The sequence below is a fragment of the Anomalospiza imberbis genome, chromosome 2, assembly GCF_031753505.1.
Source record: "Anomalospiza imberbis isolate Cuckoo-Finch-1a 21T00152 chromosome 2, ASM3175350v1, whole genome shotgun sequence".
Lineage (NCBI taxonomy): Eukaryota > Metazoa > Chordata > Aves > Passeriformes > Viduidae > Anomalospiza > Anomalospiza imberbis.
The window spans coordinates 74107752-74129060 of record NC_089682.1 but is presented as its reverse complement, the minus strand read 5'-3'; the positions used below and the strand labels follow the sequence as shown (position 1 = coordinate 74129060).

Genomic DNA, 21309 nt, shown 5'->3' with positions numbered 1-21309 from the left:
GGAAGACTCCAGGGAGACCTTATTGTGGCCTTCCAATAACTGAAGGGGGATACAAGAAAGAAGAAGAGGAACTTTGGACAAGGGCATAGAGTGACAGGACAAATGGCAATGCCTTCAAACTGACAGAGTGCAGGTTTAAATAAGATATTAGTAAGAAATTATGACAAGAGTGGTAAGACGCTAGCACAGGTTGCCCAGCTCCATCCCTGGAAGTGTTCAAGGTCAGGATGGATGGGGTTTGGAGTGACCTGGTGTAGTGGAAGATGTCCTTGTCCATGGCAGAAGGGTTTGGAGCAAAGTGATCTCTAAGGTCCCTTGCAGCCCAACCCACTCTGCCCTTCTCTGGTTACCCTGGAGCAGCCCTGGCCTGCAGTAAGTGGGTAGTGTATTGGTCCTGTGAAGTGACACACTTTGAGAATTTGGTTTGACTTTTATAGAGCTAGTTGATGTCTACCTCCAAGGCAGAAGTAATTTCTTGTCTGCCAGTTCCAGTACATGACATAGAGACTAACACCAGCCTTCAGGGGCTGTGGTGAGTTTTACTCATAAAAAGACATTTGCAGGGTGTGTGTGAGACTCTAAAGGTGGATATTCCTATTGCATCTCTCTCTCTCTTTCTCTCTCCAGTGTAGTGTTGCTGCTTTCCTGACTCCATGCATCAGGTCATGGATAGAAGAAATGGAGGTCACATGGCAGAGGGGTGTCCATAGGGAGAACACTTTCTAACAGGAATCTCTGAGCATCCATCCTGCACAGATCACCCCCTTGTCATGGCTTTTGTTGCTCTGTGACCTCACAGCCCAGTTCAGCTGCTCAGATAGGCCTTTATTTGTGTCCACAGCATCTCTCATTTCTTAGGAATGTCCAAGAGATCTTTGTCAAATCCATCCAAGAAGCTGTGAGGTCACAAAGAGTTGCGAGACATCTGGACTGGGCCGTTCAAGCACTTGCATCTGCAACCCCAGCCTGAATCTTCTGTCATTAAGCTTGGCATAGCTCTGGCCCTGGATTTGCATGCCCACACAAGACATCCTTTATTAGTGTGTTGATACAGCCCTCCCCAACAGACCCTCACAAGGCCTTCTGGAAGCCTTGAAGAGTTCTCTCCTCCAGGATAATTCAGCAATGACAAGTCCCATCCAGGAAATATGACCTCATGTGAAAAGGTGGAGCCATTCAAAACTGCTTGATGCAATTTTGAGTAGCACAGTGCAAAACAACTCAAAGAAAATCCTTTCCACCCAAGAAACCTCATACAGTGTAATGGTGAAAATACAACACCAGCCTTTTAAATTTTCCTTTTCTGAGAGTTTAGAAAAGCTTGGCTAAAACTTACCTCCCAGGCAATCTCCTAAGAGATCCTTCGAGGAAAATGTGTGGTGCCTCTGTCCTCTGCCATATAGCTTGTATTAACCCTGGGCTATGATGAGGGAACTGCAGGAGGGAAGCCAAGGGATCAGGCACCAAAAATGAAGCTATGATTCTTTTTCTATAGCTAGTTACACTATTTTCATACTGTGACTAGACCCAGGCCAGCTCTCACATGTCAAAGCAGAGGAGCAGAGGGCACTGTACTTCTTTGTCCATTCTTCATGCAAAGCAAATGTGCTTTTTTCAAACTCACCTCGTAGTAGAAAGAGTGTGAATGCAGGTCTTTTGAACTCAATATTTTGTCCACTCCACTAAGACATCATTGCTTGAAGAGGCTCCAGGGACTCTGATCAGCAGAACTTCTAATTTTCTGAGGTTGTTTAAACACCTAGAACACAGATCAGAAGAACATCTTGGATTTAAGGGCTCTTGACTGTCTCCTGGGATACAGACGGGATGGCACACACGGACACACAGAGGGGGCTCTCCTGCACCCTGCAGCCTCACACACTCAGTATCAAAGGATTTTCAGGCTGACAGTTCTCTGCAGTGGAATATCAGAGCTTCTGGGTTGAGTTTATGTCCACCCTTACCTTGCAGTATGTCTGGTCCTAAGCAGACATCTTCAACCTTTGTAAGCTGCAGACCACCTGCAGGCCCACCAAGATCCAAGCTCACTGGAACCAGCTCCTGGGATTTTCCCAGACTCTCATCCATGTGCCTGACAGGTTCTTTTGACAGCCAGGTTTAGGGATTTGTCCCCAGGTAGACAGTTTTAGTAGAGTGCTTTGAGGAAACTGGTTTGCCATCTGACTGTGTCTAGCTGTGGCAGCTTAATGGAGAGTAATGATCCTCTATGAACTCTCTAAATGAAAGCCATTAACTGAACTGATGAGAGAAATTGAATTATTGTCTCACCCAATACTTCCAATTTACCTGCCAGTTCATCTTGTCCAAGATGTGCTGAACATGAGCATAGTCTCTGTCAGTCACCAAGTTGCAGGCAGAGAGAGATTCCTCCTTGGCTCCCCAGGAAAGTAAAAGTGTGCCAGCAAAGTCCTTGGTCAATTGCTGACTGGCTTTTATAACTCACTTTCTGTCCTTTTAATCTGACCTAGTTTGAGGTTGATTTTTTTTCCCCTAGTGATTTGCACTGACATCACATTTGTCCCCTCCAAACCAAGCGTACCCCTGCCTGAGGCTGAGACCACACAGTGGGTGCAATATCAATTGCCACAGACCCACTGGGTGAATTCATGCTGTTTTATCAGAGGCAGCCTGACACTTTTAGAGAGACCAAATTCAGTGACTGCACAAACATTAAACATGGAGACATCAAGACAAACACCTTCCAGGATGTACATGAGCAGAAGATCCCAAGTTCTCCCAATATTCAGCATTACCTCAGTCCACTAACAGGCAGCATGGCAGACTGGAAAGTAGAGTTTGCCTGCAAAATTCCCAGTTTGATGCAATACCTAATAAATTAGCATCCCTAAAACTGGGATATTTGCAAACCATTTTGATGCCCAGGGTACGGGGGTACCTTGTGAGCACTTACTGCAAAACACAGAGGACTTAAAGAAACCTGGCAATGTGTAAGAAGTCATCTATTTTTTTTCTTACTCATCATGCATCCAACTATGGGCAAAGGGGACATTTTTGTCCCTGGTGATGTTTGATGAAGTAGATTTAATCAGACTGGACATTGGTAGTGTTGTGTTAGCCCGTCTATTATTCAGGTTTTGTTTCTGTTGGTCCCTAGATGGATTGGTGTGTCTCCCAGATCTTCTTCTCTGTTCATGTGTGATGTCTTTTTGTTTTTGTGGTCGATAACCTTGTGCCTGATATGTGCAAATCTAATTATATTTTGGTCTAACAGAAAATGTCAGCTTGCATATACTTCCAAGAATGATGGATATCCTATCTCTGGAAATAGCAGAGCCACAAATGGGAATTATCCACGGCTGTGAAGTTAACATAGTCTATTTGCAAAACTGAATAGAAATAAAAATAAAATAAAATAAAATAAAATAAAATATAAAATAAAATTCCCAAAGCTCAACATGGCTTTATTCTTTGCTTCTGTGAAACTGCAGCAATAAATTGAAAATGGCAGAAAAGGTGGAGATAATAGTGCATAGGTGAGGTGTGCAGGGAACATAAAATCTCTGGTTTGGCTCTTTGGTGAGAGTTCATTTTAACCATCTCTCTTCTGTGCTGGCATTTTCCTGCCTCTTCTTCCTCATCATTCATTCTGAATTCATGCTGACCTTCTCCTGCTCCTCCCAAAAATGTATGGATTCTCATCAGGAAAGACCACCAACCTTGAAATGCCATCTTTTGCACTACTGCCTGTCTCCATCAGTTGTCTGTTATCTTAGCCCAACAAAGACCTTCTGTTGGGGTTGCTTGTATTCTTAAATCACACACAAATGTAGGTATTTAATCACAATTTAAAGTAGGTTTTATTTAGAATAACTGTGATTTTTTTAAATTGTGTTCTCTGTTTCTATAGATTTTCTGATACCGTGGTGGCTGGAAAGGCTCTTGGTGCTCATGTTGGAAAATGCACTATGTATAAAATGGGATGTTGTTGACAAAACTTACAGATGACTGAAGCTCATCAACAGTAGCAAACAGCTGGTGTTAGTCAAGATGCAAATTAGTTTTCCATGTCAGGAAGGAAGGCACAAATAATCATCCCAAAACTCAGCAATAAAGACCTACTTCTGTCATTTGGATTCCATACAGCTCCAGGACATAAAGCCTCCTGAACTTATGGGAATGCCTTGCTGCAAAAAACAGCTCAGCTATGGTCTCTTTGGATTCAGGATTCCTCGCATTGGTTGCCACAATTAGGATGAAGCTAAGTCAAGTAAAACTGAATGACTGGGGTCTACGGGGTGTGACTCTTTCATCTGGTGTCTCAGGAGAAGCTGTTCAGTTTTCACTGGTCCTTTTGGTTCAGATGCCATTGGAAGGCAGTGGCGGACCCTAATTATAGACATCTGTGAGTAATGCATTTCACAGCTGCTGTGCTATAATGGGCAGGGAGACGTTCAGGCAGCAGCCAACATTTTCACGGAGTGCCGGATGCCGGATGCCGCGTCTCTGCTTGGTGCAGAGCCTGTGGGTTGCAGCTGCTCAGGCTGGGAGTCAGGCAGCTCCTGGGGAAGCACACCCCACAGGGGAAGCCAGTGCTTGTAGAAAGACCAGCTGTACCTGGAATGAGAAGGTGGTCCTCATTCCCAAGGGAGGTTCATCCTACTGGGCCACAGCAATCACTGTCTCCAGAAGCACCAGAAATGTTGAGAGAAGAAATGGAGCCTGAAGAGACAAGCCAGGAGACAGAGAGAAGAATATTGCAAGAAGAAAAGACCCTGGGGGTTATCCCAGGGTAGTTCTCCTGTCACCATAGTCAGACTGTGAACTCCATGGGGCAGGATTGACAGACGGCATCATATGGAGGGAGATACTCCCTCAGTATCAGTTCGGTGATGGTCCTAAGATGCCTTGTGCCCTGTCTGCCCTCTGCGTCTCTCTTTTTTGTCAGGCTTTCTCTTCATTTGTCCTCACAGATGTCACACTTCAAACATATCTGGCTCACTAAGGACTCTGGAAGTGGCAAATAAATCTGTGGGGTTAGAAATAGGAGCCAGCTATAAATAGTGTGATAACAACCTGCAAATAAAACAAAGGGCCAAAGTGTAATGGCAGAGGGGCTGTCACCATGTGTGGGAGATGTTGCTTTACCTGCTACTGGCAGTCCAGGAACAGTGCCTGTGGACCATCCATGGAAAGCATTCAAGCTGCCATGTGTTCAGACAGGGATGAACTCAATCTCAGCCCCCATTCCTCACAGCCCCTGCTATTTCTATCTTCCTTTCATCTGTGTGTGTGTGTGTGTGTGTGTGTGTGTGTGTGTGTGTGTTTTAAATAGATACAATCTTTAAATAGTCATGACTGCAGTTGGTAGTTTTCAAATAAATTCTAGTGATGGACTGTGGCCTGACTGAGTGCTCTGGGGCAAGGTCTGGAGCGGGTGCTTCTTACTATAGCCTTGGTCCTAGGATCCAGCTAAATCAAAGCCAAGACCCTCAGGATACAGCCCCTGAACTGTTCGGTGCTGGGCTTTGTTTTGCATTGAGTGGCTGGTTACAAAGTTCTTCCAAATCTCTGCCCAGGCAGACAGTGCATCACCTGGGTGAAGCACAGCCCTGTTCCTCAGGACACCAGAGGAAACAAAGTTCATAGATACAAAAGAAATTTTAAACCAGATACAAAGTTCTGGACAGCACAGTGCCTGCCTGGAGGCAATGGGCAAGGAACAGGATATAAAGCAGTGCAGAATTTGCCTACTGGCTTCAAACACATGTGATGAATTATAGTGCTTGGTGTGTTTTACAGTTTGGATGAGGAATGTCCAGTCCTCCAGCAGCTTTCACCTGGTTTTAACTGCCAGATACCATAAACCAAAAGTTCCTCTAGAAACCTTTGCCAGCAAAAAAAAAAAAAAAAAAAAAATCTGTTTATAAGAAATCTGATCACATTTGTACACTTGAATTTAAACTGGGCTTGTTAAACAGACCAGATCTGAGTCTGTTCTCAGTCAGTTTCTGCAACTATAAAACAGGGACAAGAGAGAACAAAGACCATCAGCTCCTTGTAAGCAAAACTACTTTTCTGCCAGACTTGAACTGTGAGTCACAGGACCTGTCCACTTCCCGCTGTGACCATCTTCCAACATGTTGGTCAGCCACTGAAAATACATTTGAAGCAAAAAGCCAGCTCATTGTCTCCTTTACCTTTGCAAACCTGGTCATTGAGTGATACAGAAGCTGAACTAAAATTTGGTTGCAGGCTTTAAAGGCTGCAAAATATTGAATCTGTTAAAAACATCTGCATGCCAGAAGGAGGAGGATCCAGTTTTCCTGGCCAGAGCATGATGCTGACTGGTCTCATTGCAAGTGTAATTACATGAAATGCTGTCCAACGTGATGATGTGCTCAGTTCCCTGGGCACAAAGTGCACTGTGCATTGGCTGATGCATTGCCCTCCAATACAAGCAGTCTTGACAACTTCTAGAAGTAGGATTTGGACTAGAACAATATCCATAAACTGTGCAGGAGAAGCTGCTTGGCTTGGTTTGGCTGTGTCCCTGCAGGGCTGATTCAACAGACTTGGTTCAGAACTGGGAGCTCACCATAAGGCAAATCTCCTTGCTAGGGTGGGGCAGGCACATATTTTTTACATGACAGCTACGCAAACATCGAACTCTGGTAATTCATAAAACAGGGATAATGCAAGAAGTCATGAAATTCTTGACTTCTGGCAGAGATACTGGATGGCATCATGCTGTGTAACTTCATACAGCAAACCACACCTTGGCCCAGCTTCTCCATGGGGAGAGTTTCTAAGGATGGTTAGCAGCCAGGGAAGGCACTGGGATTCAGCCTCTTTTCAGCAGGAGGTCCATGACAGCAGACATAAGCCTGTCCAGCTGTACTTTCATTTCCCCTCCACAGGCAGACCCTGATTCTCCAGTACACAAGGGCAATATGTACCTGAGGCTATGATCAGCTCATTCCTGCTATGAAAAGCAATGACAAGTGGGGTGAAGGCAAGCGCTGTCAGTTCCCCTCTTCCTCACACAACCTCCACGTAAAAAGAGTAGGTTTCCTTCACTTCTGGGAAAAGAATACCTTGGATTTAATCACTGCTTCTTGAAAATTAACATGATTCACTTTCAGCACTTTTCAATGATCACCTCAAACTTTCCACAACACCAAAGTGCTCCACAGAGACAGATTTTAGTGCAAATCCAAAGATGAGATTTGAACCCCTACCTGATGATCTCAGTAGAACTTCATAGCTCCTCAGAGCTCATTCGCTCAGGAACAGGCCCAGTGCACGTGAGACCTTTCCAGCCAGACATTTACTCCCAGCTGCAACTGTCCAACAGGGCAACAAGGTCTGACTCATGAGGCTGAAGGGGTTTGCAGCTCAGGAGTAGGACTGCCTGCCCTAAACACATAAAGGTCATTTATGGGCTGCCTTCTGAGTCACATCCTCAGCTGACCATGTTCTGCCCATGTGTCTTTGTGCATTCCCATCAGGCCATCTTGTCAACACAGATTGCAGTTCTGAAGCCACCACAGATGCACCCTCCTCATCAGCAGATTATCAATGCCTCGAGGAGCATGCAGATGTGGTGCTTAGGGACATGGGATAGTGGTGGATCTGGCAGTGTCGGGTTAGTGGTCAGACTCGATGGTCTTCTATATCTTTTCCAACCTTGATGATACTGTCATTCTGATCCATCAGCTTTTGGGCAGCCCTGACCCAAAACCCACACAGTACAGTGCTGTGCCATAGCATGAGAGAAAAATATCAGGGACATGATCCAGCTGTAGAGCCCAGGTCCTGCTCTGATCTGGTCCTTCTTATGTCCAGAGTATTTTGCATGGGCATTGACTTCATCTGTGTTTCCAGACACCCCATAGATACACCCAGAGGCACTAATTAAGGTCTAAATCAGGAGAGGAGGCTAAAAGTCTTCTTTCTGGTATCCTTTAATATCTTCATTCTCTGATTTCTTTTCAAATGGGGAATAAATCATCCTTCCATCTTCCATTGGTGGACTGCAAGGGATTCATAAGGCAGCATGTGTAGGACATGCCAAAGCTTTCAGCAGGAAATCTTTCCCCACAGATCCCATAGAGCTGCACTCCTGTTCTGCAGACACATGATGGGGAGCTGCTTTACTCTGCAGAAGTGAAGACATCAAGCCCCCACCATGAGGTGGTTTTGGAAATCCTTGTCCTGAGCTAGCTCAGCCAGCATTTCCTGGAGGAGAATACCAGCTCCACTCAGTTAAAGAACTCCTGCTACTTTATGCTTCAGAGATTTGAAAGCCCCCTCCACCACACTTCCCCACCTCAGCCCCCATGTTTCTGGGGGCCCCTCTAGTGTTTCATTAGGTTTTCTTTATTAAGGCCTGGCGTACAATGCAGGACTTTTGTAGTGAAGAGTCAGAGGGCAGCCAGCTCGAGTGGGACTCTTTGTCTCAGGTTTTGTAGGAGCTAATATTGTGAAAGCATTTGAAGGGCCCACCAACACAAATATAAAGACAATTTAATGACTTATTACTTTTAACTGGGGGTGTGGAGAAGGAAAATAAAGAAGAAAATGCCTGGCTGAATTGGTGCCAAAGGTCTCAGGTGGGAATTTTTTGTAGCAGCTCCCAAGACTGCCAATTGCCCATAGCGATGCATGGTGTAGGAACACAGCCTCCACCACAGAAGTGATTAAGGGTCCAGAGATGGAGGCAAAAGAGGTGATTGAATGAGTTAGAGCGGGAACAACAACTCCAGGTGGGCTCAAATCTACACAAGAAGCTTTTAGGGGAATTCTGTAGGAAATTACAGCAGGTTAGGAAGGGAAAGAGATTTCCATGCTCCCTCAGTGAATGCTTGGTCTGCAAAAAGTGTTAAGCAACTGCCTTTAAAACATAGGTCTGTTCCAACTGTAAAAATCTGGGCAGCACAAAAACACCACTGATTTTATTTTGGCAACATGCAAGGAGCCAAAAGCTGTGAATTCTGCTCTTGACTTTGGCTATGCCCTGGCTGTAGAGGAAGTTTAAGGCTCAGGATGGGGAACATGGTATATAATTTGGAAAATCCATTTTGATGCTCAGAATCTCCTCTTCCAGCCCTGAAACCTGTGGTCCTGCAGGTCACTGAGCACCATGGTGGCCTCCCAGGGGCAGAGCAGCAGGCAGAGGTGAATTATCTCATAGCATGCAGAAAACAGCACAACCTTATTTCAAGGCAGCTCTTGCATTGAAGATTTTCAAGGGATAGAAAGTTGTAGTGCATGGACATTTCCAGGAAAACAAGCTTGTTTCTCCCCAGTGATTCTTGAAACAGAGGTGGTTGATAGGTGTGAAATTATATTTACTTGCCTAAAATCACATATTAAGTGCATTGGATGAGGCAAAGGAAAATACAATTATTTAATGGCTGCTTCCCCCTCCCTTTACCAAAAAACCAAACCAAATCAAAACAAAAAACAGAAGCAAACAAACAAACAAAACAAAAACAAACCAAAAACAAACCAAAACCAACCAAAAATACAACAAAAAAAAACACCTAAAAAAAAAAAAAAAAAGAGAGAGAGATGTTTTCTGTGACTTCATTTCATGCCTGGGAAGAGAAGAAACTTTAAAACAATCTTCCTGGGAGGTCCTGATGAAACAGGGCTGTCAGAGACAACAGTCAGCTGCCCTTCTGATTTGAAATCCAGCTAATTAGCTCCGAAGCACAGTGCCTCAGATCCGAGCAGGGCATGAAGCTGCTGAGTTTGCTATTTCCAGGCTTGTCATCCCATGCATTAAAAAATAAATGAGCTCCATGGGGCTGAGGGAGCAGAGGGCTTAATGAGGCACCCTGGGGAAATTTGGCAGAGCTGGAGAAGGGACTGACCACCTTGATGGCCCTCCTCACAGGGTGTCCTGATGGGAGCCTGGGGTACAGAGCGGTGCTGATTCCTCCTCCTGAGGCCCCTACAGGGATTCACGAAGGCTGGGACCAGGAGGCATCACCAAAATGGAGGGGAAGATGTGCTCTGAAGGAGCACAGCTGCAGAGCCAGAGCACTGTCTTGTAGCAGCAACCTCCTCCTGGTATATCAGGGCTTTGAACTGCAAGAGGATGAGATGCCACAGCCTTCTAGGGAGACAAAGTCATGCACAGGTGTTGTTCCTGTCTCTTGTACCAGGCTTGGGTAGCATCAGCTGCATTTGTAGGCTTTTCTCTGAAGGAACCTGTATGTGGCAACAGCCCTGGGGCAAACCCCTGGATAGAGCCACAAAATCTGTTAAAAAGTGCCAGAAACCAGGACAAAACCTGCATTAAGATGTGCCAATACCCTCAGACTGGCTCCTGTAAGGTTAGGAGCAGCTGTTGTTAGCTGTCCTGCCTCCTGGCAGGACACAGCTAACTTGGAGTGAATTCTAGGGAGGCAAAGCCTCATGGGGACACACCACCTCAAGGGGCAGGACATCGAGCCACAGAGAGACAACTGAGGGAGCAGGTTTTATAAGATACAAAAGAGAACCAAGCTAGAAATTAGGAACCTAAATTCTATTTGAAGTTCAAATTTCTCCAGCATACAGTTTATCGCATCTGGCATAAAGAATTGCTTTTCATAAGGACTATTGCATTGGCATCACTGAATCTCAGAGGTTGCTATTCAAGCCCAGATGGTGGCTTAGCAGCTGTCAAACATAACTTCTTCAGCTAGGGTCCCAGGACTGATGCAGAGGTTCTCCAGATGTTTCACCAGTAAAAGTTGTGTCACTGCAGCAACACATACCAATTTCCTAACAGGGTCAGGAAGCTACTGCTGTCTTTAAGCACTCAGGTTTTGAAGCTGCAGCATCCTGCAGTTTGCTGAGGGCTCCAACCCCTGGGAATGCAGGGAAGCCCAGGGGAGCTCTATGCTGCTGTGCAGATGTGCTGCCTGTGTCCAATGCAGCCACAGTAAAGGATTCCTGACTTTGTGCAAACTGCAATGCATTTCAAACCGAGACAGAGTGGCAGGTGGCATCCTCCTTGATTTCTTATGTATGAGATCTTTTCCATGCCTGTTTCCTATTTCAAACACTCCCTAAATTTGGGCAAGGGATCATGCTGTTTGGCACAGGAGAAATGTTCCCTTTGCAACCATGTCTCACACTTGAAAACCATGCACTAGTTTGTTTACCTCTTAGCCCTAAAGGAAGAGATAAAATAGGGGAAAGGGAGAGAGTATTGATTGTGAAAGTCCCTAAAGCAGTGTCCAGTAAGAAATGACTTTCACTTCAATGCCTCACTGTAGAAATCTGAGCTCAAAGAAAGGGCTTAGCCAAAAGAAGCCGGAAGACAATATTATTCAGGCAATCTAACATTATGCTTCAGAGAGCACAAGAAGTTTACATGGGAGGGTGAGAAAGCTGTTTTTCACATGGTTGAGGATATTGCACAGCTCACCGGCTGCATCCTGGGAAGAGTCTCATCTTCCCAGTGAGTAGCTGCTATCTGAGAAGACAGGATTAACTGGAACAATGGTCTGACTGGACCACTGGACTGTAAGAATTGGTTTTATCTGAATACCCATTCTCTTCCTTTGCCTTCCCCTTGAAAACATACATCAAGACAGATCATAGCTCTCTGTCCCAGCAAACGCAGAGGTGTGCTGCTGCTTGCCCTAAAAGATAGGGCATGTACAAGCAGATGTCAAAAGTGATGGACATTGCTTCAGCTGGGTGTATGCACTGCTGTGAAAAATCGTGACACTTAGCACAGCTACCGAGCTGGATAAGGACAGAATCATTGAATGGTTTATGCTGGAAGGGACCTTAAAGATCATCTAGTTTCAGCCCCACTGTCATGGGCAGGGCTGATCCCTATGTCTAAAAGAAATGAAAGGCATCCCTATGTTAGTATTGCAGGATGAACTCACTCTGCCATGATGGACTTTTTATTAACAAAAAACCCTACACTTCAGATTCCACAGTGCTTCTGGTGCAGTCATATTCCTTTGGTCAGCAATGCTCTTTCATTCCTCTGCTTTGCCTTTTGCTGTGGAGCAAACTGTAAATTTTTCCCAGGAAAATTTAAATATATTCCTTGGATCCCTTAATTTCAATCGTGTACAACAAGTTTGCATTTTCCTTTAAGCTGTGTTTTTTTCTCTGCCATAAATTCGACCTTAAAAACAATTTTCAGGGGGTTCTGCCCACCCCCATTTTCTGTTGTTTAGGATGTCTTGTCTAGTTCCCATCTTGCTCCCTCTAGAAGCAATAATCTGTGTTTGCAGCACTGGTATGGGATAATTATTGCTTGAAAGATTTCAAGGCTGAGCTTAAGCAAAACCTGTAGGGAGGGAACCTAACTTTTATTAAGCCAACTGCTTGAATAAAACAGAGGAGTTCCCAGGTACATCAAACATTTGACTTGATGGTGGATGCAAACCCAGCCACTAGCACCCCATTGCAGAGACAGTCAAACACTGACCTACTCCAGGGCAGGCGAAGAAGAAATATCTGGAACAACACATGAAATTGTCAAGGATTTTAAAGAGCCAGGTAGACCAGAGTTCACAAGTCAGTGTGGTTTGGATGTCACTGCCTTCCCAGTACTCTCTATTCCTTTATTTCCCAATGCCATCCTGGTATAAATGAAGCCACTCACACAGCATGGAAGAAGCCCTGATCCCAGTCTCTCATCTAGGGAGGTTGTTTTATAAAGTGTGTGCTATGCTGAAACTACACTGGGAATATATAAGGAAGAAGAGGAAGGGTGGAATTGTCTACAGCTGGTACAAATGGAGACTGTATGCCCAATATGCACAAGAACGTCTGGATTGTTTTCACATTGTCCAGAACACTAAAGAACATGTGGAAAGAGGAGAAGGAAGGAAGAAGGGCTGGTGTACTTAGGGCATCTTTCATACACCTTGATTGATCAGAAACTCACCCCTGATAAGGTGGTCTGTATGGGAACACGAGAATGGGAAGAATTATAACCTGAAGTACTTGTATGGGCCCATATTTTATGTTTATCCTAAACTAAGCAATAGGCTAAATGCTGAGTCTTTGAGGCAAGGCTGTTGCATGTTCCTGATCCAGAAATGACACATCTGATCTGTTCTCCTCGTAAAGACTTGTGGAGCTTCAGTGATTTCCTTGACTCTCTTATTCTTTGCCTGTAATGTCTTGGGCTGCAGTGGGACAAGTCCTGACTTCACATAGTCATGTAGCTTAAACAGCTGAAAACTTCTCCTTCTATCACTCTGGTTTTGGATAACATATGAATATCCAAGCTAGCTCCAAAACCTGGCACCCCCACAACCACTGGTCCCCAAGTAACCCTATCCAAGCAGGTGACCTCCCACAACATCCATGTCTTGGGAGCATCTCTGCCTGCTCTTGCTCTCTGAAGCTGTTTTGCTACATGCTTTTGCATGATGGGCACATCTTGGACACCAGACTCCATCCAGTAGTGGATTAGCAGCAATTAAGCAGTGCTTATTGACCTAGTCCTAACTGGACCTCCCCTGAACTGAACGAGAGCCACACTGGATCTTGCCTCTTCCCATTTGTGGGGCTAATTATTACCAGCTAAACAGCACTAGGCTTTCCCTTTTTCTCTTTGCCATGCTTGTTAGCATTGTTTCTTCCAGCAGCTTTTCATCTCAATGGAGGCAATTGTGCCTGGCTGACATTTTAATTCTTTCCAGCTGCATCTGAACAAAATGACACAAATTAAGTGGAAGGGCTTGGAGAAGAGGGGGAAGGAAGCTCCCAGCCCCCACAGTCTGTACTACAGCAAGGGTTTTGTGCTGAATGCAGCAGATGCTCAGAAGGTGCCACGGGTTTGATTCCACACTGGCAGCATAAGCCAGTCCCAGGGATACTCTGTTGCACCAGAACCTCTCTGGAGCTGTTCCCCTAAAAGTTGTGGTTGGCAAGCTTAGAGGTGGAGGATTTGCCAGGTCTCCCAGCAGAGCAGTGGCACACATTTGCTCTTGCTTACAGAGAGGTACCTTGATTTAGGGTCCCCTAGAGACAAGTAAGAGAGATTGAGTGAACTCCCGACCACTGTGTAAAGGGTCTGCAGCTGAATTCTGCTGGTTAGACAGATTTAGAACGGACTGTCAAGTTGCAGATTTCTTTAGCAAGACATGGAAATTCCAGCCATGAACAAAGACCTCTCTGGGTAAGATACTGCATTAATACAGAATAGAAAGTCTGCTTATACCCTCTAATTAAGGAGAAGCATAAAAACAAGTGTATTTTAAAAATTGCTCTTACAGGTCCTAAGTTGTTTTAGAGATACCACATAGTTTGTTTCAAAATCTAAGCCCTTTAGCCTAAGTTAGGACAAAAAGAGATATCAAAAGAAGAGCTAAATTCATAAAGTCTCTAGCAGTTAGTATGAACCACAGGGAACAGGATCAGACTAGTACAGTAAACCGCAGAGCAACATAATTAGGCTGATGCTGGATTAAGCCAGCCCTGAAAACAGAAGAAACTGGAGATGTTTTCTTGCCACATTTCTGTTTTTGCAGCCTCATATTAGTGAGGAGGAGCAGAAAAGGGTTTGGCCTTTTAGTGATTCCAGTGTGAGCACCAGGCTCACAGTCACAACTCAGCTCCCAGTTTCCAGGCAACAGGATCCTTGCCTCCTTCCTTGCTGCTTGGACATATCTCCATCACTTTGGCCCCTTTTTACATTTAGGAAGGGTGCATTGTTTACTCTTGGCTACTTTCTTTGAGGTACATGGACAGATTTTCCAGGATCTTGCACTGCCTGATATTCATATCCCTTGGTTTCTGTTCACTTCAAGCATTTTAAATCCCAGCTCCTGCCTGAGAGCAAGCAGTTTGTGCTATGGTCTGAAAGTGCAGCAATAATTGCTTTCAGACCTAGCATGAGGCTACCTGGCTCAGACACTGTAACTACATATGCTGGATGGTCCAATGTGCAGACCATTCTGTCACACAACAAGAAGCAGGAGCTGGTGCAGAATGTGTAAGGAATTGGAGATCAGGGGTAGTCCAAAGGACCAGAGGGAAATCAGATGAAGGAGGTGAAGAAAGCAGGTGGAAGAGAAGTGACAGACACAAACAGTCCGCACTGAGCTGATTGTTGTTACCTGAAATCCCTGTGATTTCTCTGCCCTGGCTTCCAAAAGCGTAGCACCACTAGGTCTGGAGTGCTTATCCCAGCATTTGATACCAGACCTGAGTGCCTACATGGGGAACTGAATAGCTCAAGGTTGTGTTACAGTCTGAGTCATCTCAGAGACACTCCTGAAAGGTGGTTTTGATCTTAGCAGTGTCAAATCAGTTTCTGGAGGCACCGATTGCTCTCCATTAACCACAAAATTATAGAATCAGAATAATTTACCTTGGAAAAGACCTCAAAGATCATCAAGCGTAACCATTAACCTACACTGCCAAGCCCACCTCTAAACCATGTCCCTAAGCACCACATCTACACAACTTTTAAATACTTCCAGAAAGAGTCAAGCTCCTTTGAGATCCCAACCCACATGCCTCAGGAATTTGAGCTACTTTTGGTTGCAGAACAAATATCCCAGGGAGGACCATGCCAGGGAAGGAGAAGTGAAGGTGTTTTCCAGAAAGTCTCACTGCTCAATTTTTCAGCTGTCTCACAGACTAATGTGAACAGCAGATTCCCACTTACAGAAAAAACATCCACATTCCTCCCCAAAAGCCCTGGAGTGCAAGACCCATTTTCCTAGGTGATAAGAGCTCCTTTCAGGTGGTGGAGTTGGTGCTTCTAATGCCAAGAACAAAATGTAGTCCCGGCTGGTTTTCAAAACACCGATCCTAACACCTGAGGAGATGTCATTGGGATGTGCTCAACTGAGAAACCAGAAGCAAAAGCAGAGAAAACCCTGGCTTCAGCTTTTGCCATGGTTTACTTTTTCTTTAAAGATATATTTGAACAGCTCTCAGCAGGCGTTACAGATGCTGCCAAGCTTTCAATTCATGCAGATCTAAAATATTTGTAATCAAAATTGAGCTCCAAGGCACTTGTTTATTTATTGCAGTAGTCTACATCTCTGTGTGTCCCCATGACTCCAATTTTAAGAGGACTAGGCACAGGAACAGACAGAGGGTGACAGAGATAATAAGCATTTCCTAATTTATAAAGGGCTGTTTGTTTATGCTTTTTTTTACTTGCAGAAAGGATCTCTGTCCAATTCTTTGAGGGTCAAATTCCTTGAGGGATTTAAAGGAACATGATACTACCCCTGGTTTTGGTTTTTTTTTTTTCCACTTAGAGGCCTTACATTTAATGCTGTGTTTTCTTGATGCATTTTCTTTTGTGGCAACTTCAGCTTAAACAATTGCCTCCCAGCCCTTGTCCCTTACCCCTTCCTAAGTGTTTGTTCCTACAATCTCGTGGCGTAATGCCACAAAGCTATGGCTAAGTAGGGTAAGATAAAACGAATTAGGGAAGCAAATTTTTATCCCCAATAAATCTGGTTTGGCTCTGTTGCTTTGTTGGATCTGTTCCCCAAACCAGCGCTGAGCAGAGCAGCTGTGCTGGCAGGGAAGAAGGGACGGCATGCAGAAGCTTGACTACAGGATTGAGAGGCAGCAGACAGAGGGAGAGAGAGCAGAAAAGCCATCAAAGACAACATACCTTGAAGCTAAAGACTCAATTAGTGGCTTTTCATGCAGCTGTTCCATGAGAAAAAAAATGGTATATCACATGTCCTGCATCCTCCTCATCACCCAGCAATGCCTGGAGCATTTACAGTACTGATACAGAGCCCTTCCCTACATTAGGGACTCAGTAGAAGAGGAGGGAGAACAGCATTCCTTGAGTTCTACACAAGAAGAAACTTTGGAAAGACTCAGCTTGAGACCTGTGCACCTTTAAGCCACACCTGGGCACTTCCAAGTCATAGCTTTAAGGAAGATTTTGCAACAATGCATATGGAAAGTGAAAGAGGGTGAGCACTGTGAGCCTCTAGAAATCTTTCAAAGCTCCTAAAATCAGTGTAGAAATAGTCTTGACTATTTAAAACATTTGGTAATGTGGATATAAATGGATGGTAGGAACTGCAGGGGAGAAGGGTCTCAAGCTGGTATCGAGTGCAGTGAAGGGCACCAAAGGAGAAGGGTATAGAACAGAATAAAAAATAAGAGCACACAGTAGGCATATGGGCAGTCCTGATTTAGGTCCTAGGATGAATGAGGCAGTGGTGGAGATATCTGAGGAGAGGAAGGACTTTCTCTCAGTCTGTCTTTTAGTGAAGAGAGGGAAAAGGATGGACAGGGAAGGAAGCACAGTTCTGCAAAATGCTAATGAGGCAGAGGTGATACTGCTTTATATAGAGTTGAATGTGCTCAAGGGACCATCCAGGGATGATTACCCAAAATTATTTTCAGAAAACGCCACTGAGACACTTCTGGCTCTGCATGGAGCACGCAGCACAATACATCTTTTTACAGGGAGATTGACACATGGATGATGGATGTCAACAGTGAAAAAATTCCCTTTAAGGGAGGAATGGTAATTAACTTTGGAAACAAGGATTGGGTCTGAAACAAGGGAATGTTTCATATAGGGCTGGAATCAAAAGGAGATGGGTGAGATGGGTGTGCAATACTCATGGTTATGTCTCCCTGTCCCAAAGCCTGCCATTCGATGCAGAGTTTACAGTCACATCTTAGAAAATTAATGAAGTCCCAATTCTGACCCTAGCAATGAATGTGGATGGTCAGAGGTCTTAGTTCTTAGCTTCAAGTTCAAGCCCTAAAGCTGCAAATAACTCAAAGGGAAGGGAGGCTTAGCATGACAAGGGAGAAATTGCTGTGCATCAGTTAGAAGAACCATGTCTGGGCCTTCTTGAGCGTGTGCTTTACAGTTAACACCTGCCTCATTAAAACACACAAATACAGAGAGAAGGAAAATACATTATGCCTTTCCACTTTGCCAGAAGCCCATTCAGACAAGCTGGCTGTCTAATGGGTACCCCAGGCTTTCTTGTATATTCAGTCATAGCTAGAAGTACCAGCACAGAGTTGGTGCCTTTGTTAGGAGGAAAGAAAACTCCTTCACCTTTACCACACCTTATCAACTGATGCAAGTTGTTTTTGAGACTTGACTTCAGCTGCAGCACCGCCCTTATTTCAAACCCAAATAATTTTGCATCCAAGTCCAATTTATTAAACTAAACAACAGCAGAATCCACACACTTACTGGGAGGTCCTTCACAAAACACAAGCGTTCATCCAAATAAGTAAGAATAAGCTAATATCTTGCCCTACCACCTCAGAATAAAGAAACTCATTGTTCCCATTAAACTTCAAGGAGTGTGCTTTGCTGTGATGCAATATCATGGGGAGAGAGAAAACAAAGACATATTGGGCAAAACCATACCATATTTCACTTCAGGATTCATGTTTTAACATCTTGTAAATCAAAAATGCCTTCATTGTTTTTAGTGTGTTTTGGAACCAGAGTTTTCCTTTGCTTTCTGTTTTCAACCCAAATTGATTTTGAAGTCAGAACTACAAAGAAGTACTAATGCTGGGCTTCGTTTCTGAAAGGTGATTGCATCTTTGCTCTGCTGATGCCATTTCCCGTTTGAGATTCCTGGCTGGTTTTGGTGGCAGCCCTGACATTCACGGTGGTGGGTGGACATAAGGAAGATGCTATTCCTATCGTAACAAGCTGTGATTACTGCCTACCCTGACAGCCCTATTCAGTGCATCTATTGCCAAGCAAGCTCATGTTCCTGCATGAATTGCCCTCTGAAGAAGTCTCTTTCTCTCCACTTGCCATCCTTGTGACCTAAGCATACAAACTGAAGTCCTAGAACTGAGAGCAGAAAGGTTTTGTGTCTCTGCCTGCATGTCTTGCAGTCATTTGCTTGGTTAATGCACATGGAGATTTTTGCTTATTTTCTGCAATCTCTGTCAGTTATTTGAACAAATGTCAAGCTATGATTCATGTCCCCTAAGTCTACACATTTACCAAAAGATGTGCATTTAGTCTACATGTTCTCTCTATAGGTAAGGAGAAAAGATGTCCAGCAGTTCATACACCTAATCCACTTGGAACACATACACAGTGTAATTTGAGTCAAGCTGCACCACTACCTTTCCTTTCCATGAACTAGAAAAGTAGCCTCAGACACTTTGACTACTGGCTTCCAAAGACAAAAGTATTTTCTATTCTGGTATTGTACATTTCCACAGAGATCTAGAAAGCTATTGCACTACCTTTCCATCTAATTCTCCTTTCCAATTATTCTGTGTACTAATGTAGATAGATAGGCTTTATTTTTAATGGTGAGGGAAAAAAAAAAAAAAGGAAATACTTCCAGGTAACAGCAGGACTTTTGGTTTAGAAATATGAAATAGATTATAGATTTTCAGGGTTTAGAACAATGCTTCAACTAAGTTTACTTTTTTGTCAGCTTTCTGTTGTGTAGTTCATAATTTGGAAATTATCTGCCCTTAGAGGGTGACCAGACTACAGTAAAATCACAGAATTACAGTTCAATGCTCTTTAATTAATTTTAATTCAATCTGAAGGCTGAAGCAGTTTATGTCAGTCAGGAAAATGTCCTGGCTCAGATACCTCTTTTAGAAATGCATGACTAAACTATCTCAAAAGCAAGCTCTTCAGAAGAAGCTCCTAAGATATATGGGTGAGTTTGAATGCCCTGGACGAATCTGCAAACAGGGGTGTCAGGAGGACAATGGAGTCAAGGTCTACAGAGCTGTCAGCAGAACCTCCCAGCAGTGACCAGAAAGCCAAATTCCAATCTGACATCTTGGCACTTCTGTGTGGATTTCATCTCAGATGGATGAAGCTGGGATTTCAGACTTCAAAGCACAACTGTCATGTGTCTGAAGAAATTGTGAGTAGGAATTGATTCATATACAGTCACCTATCTCTGGACACCTAGGCTCAAGGGGATGGAAGCAGAATTCTCCATTAGTTTGGATTATTCTGGGACTTGGAGTGACTCCAACATTACTGGTATAAAAGACATGAAACTCTAGTCAGATTCTCATAGTTTCTCAAGAGGAATAATTTGCTTTACCAAAGTGGTGAGGAAATGAGACCCATCTCCTTAAGAGATTCCCCATCCATGTGACCCCCTAAGTTCAACACCATGTTCAGTGCAAGCTCCAAAGTCCCTCCACCCTCCTCTTCATGCAGAGCCAAAGCCCACTACATGCTCTACACCATGCAGCAGGGGCAGCTGCACCCTTTTGCTCACCCCTGGACTTCCTCTCTGGATCCTACACCATGAAGTTCTTTAGTTGTCCACTTCCTATTCATTTCAAACTCTTACATCCAACAGGTTGAGGAAGGTGATTTTTCCCCTCTACTGCACTCTCATTAAGAACCCACCTGGAGTACTGTGTCCAGATCTGAGGTCCTCAGCACAAGAAAGAGGTGGACCTGTTGGAGCAAGTCCAAAAGAGGCCACAAAGATGCTCAGAGGGCTAGAGACAAGCAGAGAGTTGGGGTTGTTCAGACTGGAGAAGAGAAAGCTCCAGGGAGACTTTCTTGTGACCTTTCAGTACTTGAAGGGGGCTGCTAAGAAAGACAGGGGCAGTCTTTTGAGCAGGGACTGATGTGGTAAGACAAGAGGAAATGGTTTTAAACTTAAGGAATGTTGACTTAGATTGAATATTAGAAAGAAGTTTTTTATGAGGGTGGTGAGGCACTGGCACAGGTTGCCCAGTAAAGTTGTGGGTGCCCTATCCCTGAAACTGTTACAGGCCAGGTTGCATGGGAATTTGGGCAACTCAATCCAGTTAAAGATGTCCCTGCTCATTCTAGCGGTGTTGGACTAGACACCCTCTCAAGGTCCCTTTGAAGCCAAACTATCCATTCCATGATTCTGAACTGGATATTTCTCTCTTCTTGGAAACTGTCTGAGGCCTCCCACCTTCACGGTACCCAGGACCAAACCAACTCCCTACAAAGCTGCAGAAACACCCCAATACTTTAGCTGAATAGTAAGCCTTTCCAGGCAGCCCTCCTTACAACACCTACCCTCTGTGGATACGCAGGCATACCACACAGAGCAAGGACTTCTCATGCCTTTGAAAGAAGAAAGAACAAGGGCCACACACATTTTCCATTGAGCTTTACAGCATCCAGGTATGAAAGGGTCAGAGCATAGGGCCTTGGACTCTCTATGTGGCCAGTGCTGAATGGATGGGACTGGCAAAGCTGGATTTCACCAGGGCAGACACTTGCTAGCAACAGCTACTTTTGTTTACCAAGTTCCTTGTAATTGTGTGAATTAGAGACTGGATCATTAGCTTCACAATGAACCAGAATGCTGATTTATTTAATGAATGTAAATGGTCTTT

At 44.3% G+C, this 21309-nt stretch overlaps 1 long non-coding RNA gene across 1 annotated transcript; it reads right to left on the bottom strand.

Annotated features, from left to right (window-relative positions):
• Nucleotides 1-7655: 7655 nt before the first annotated feature.
• LOC137466789 (uncharacterized) lies at nt 7656-20554 on the bottom strand. Its single transcript, XR_010995281.1, has 3 exons — nt 20336-20554; nt 9098-9340; nt 7656-8220 (listed from the first exon to the last, which is right to left on the bottom strand). It is a non-coding gene; the product is annotated as an uncharacterized lncRNA (long non-coding RNA).
• Nucleotides 20555-21309: the final 755 nt, after the last annotated feature.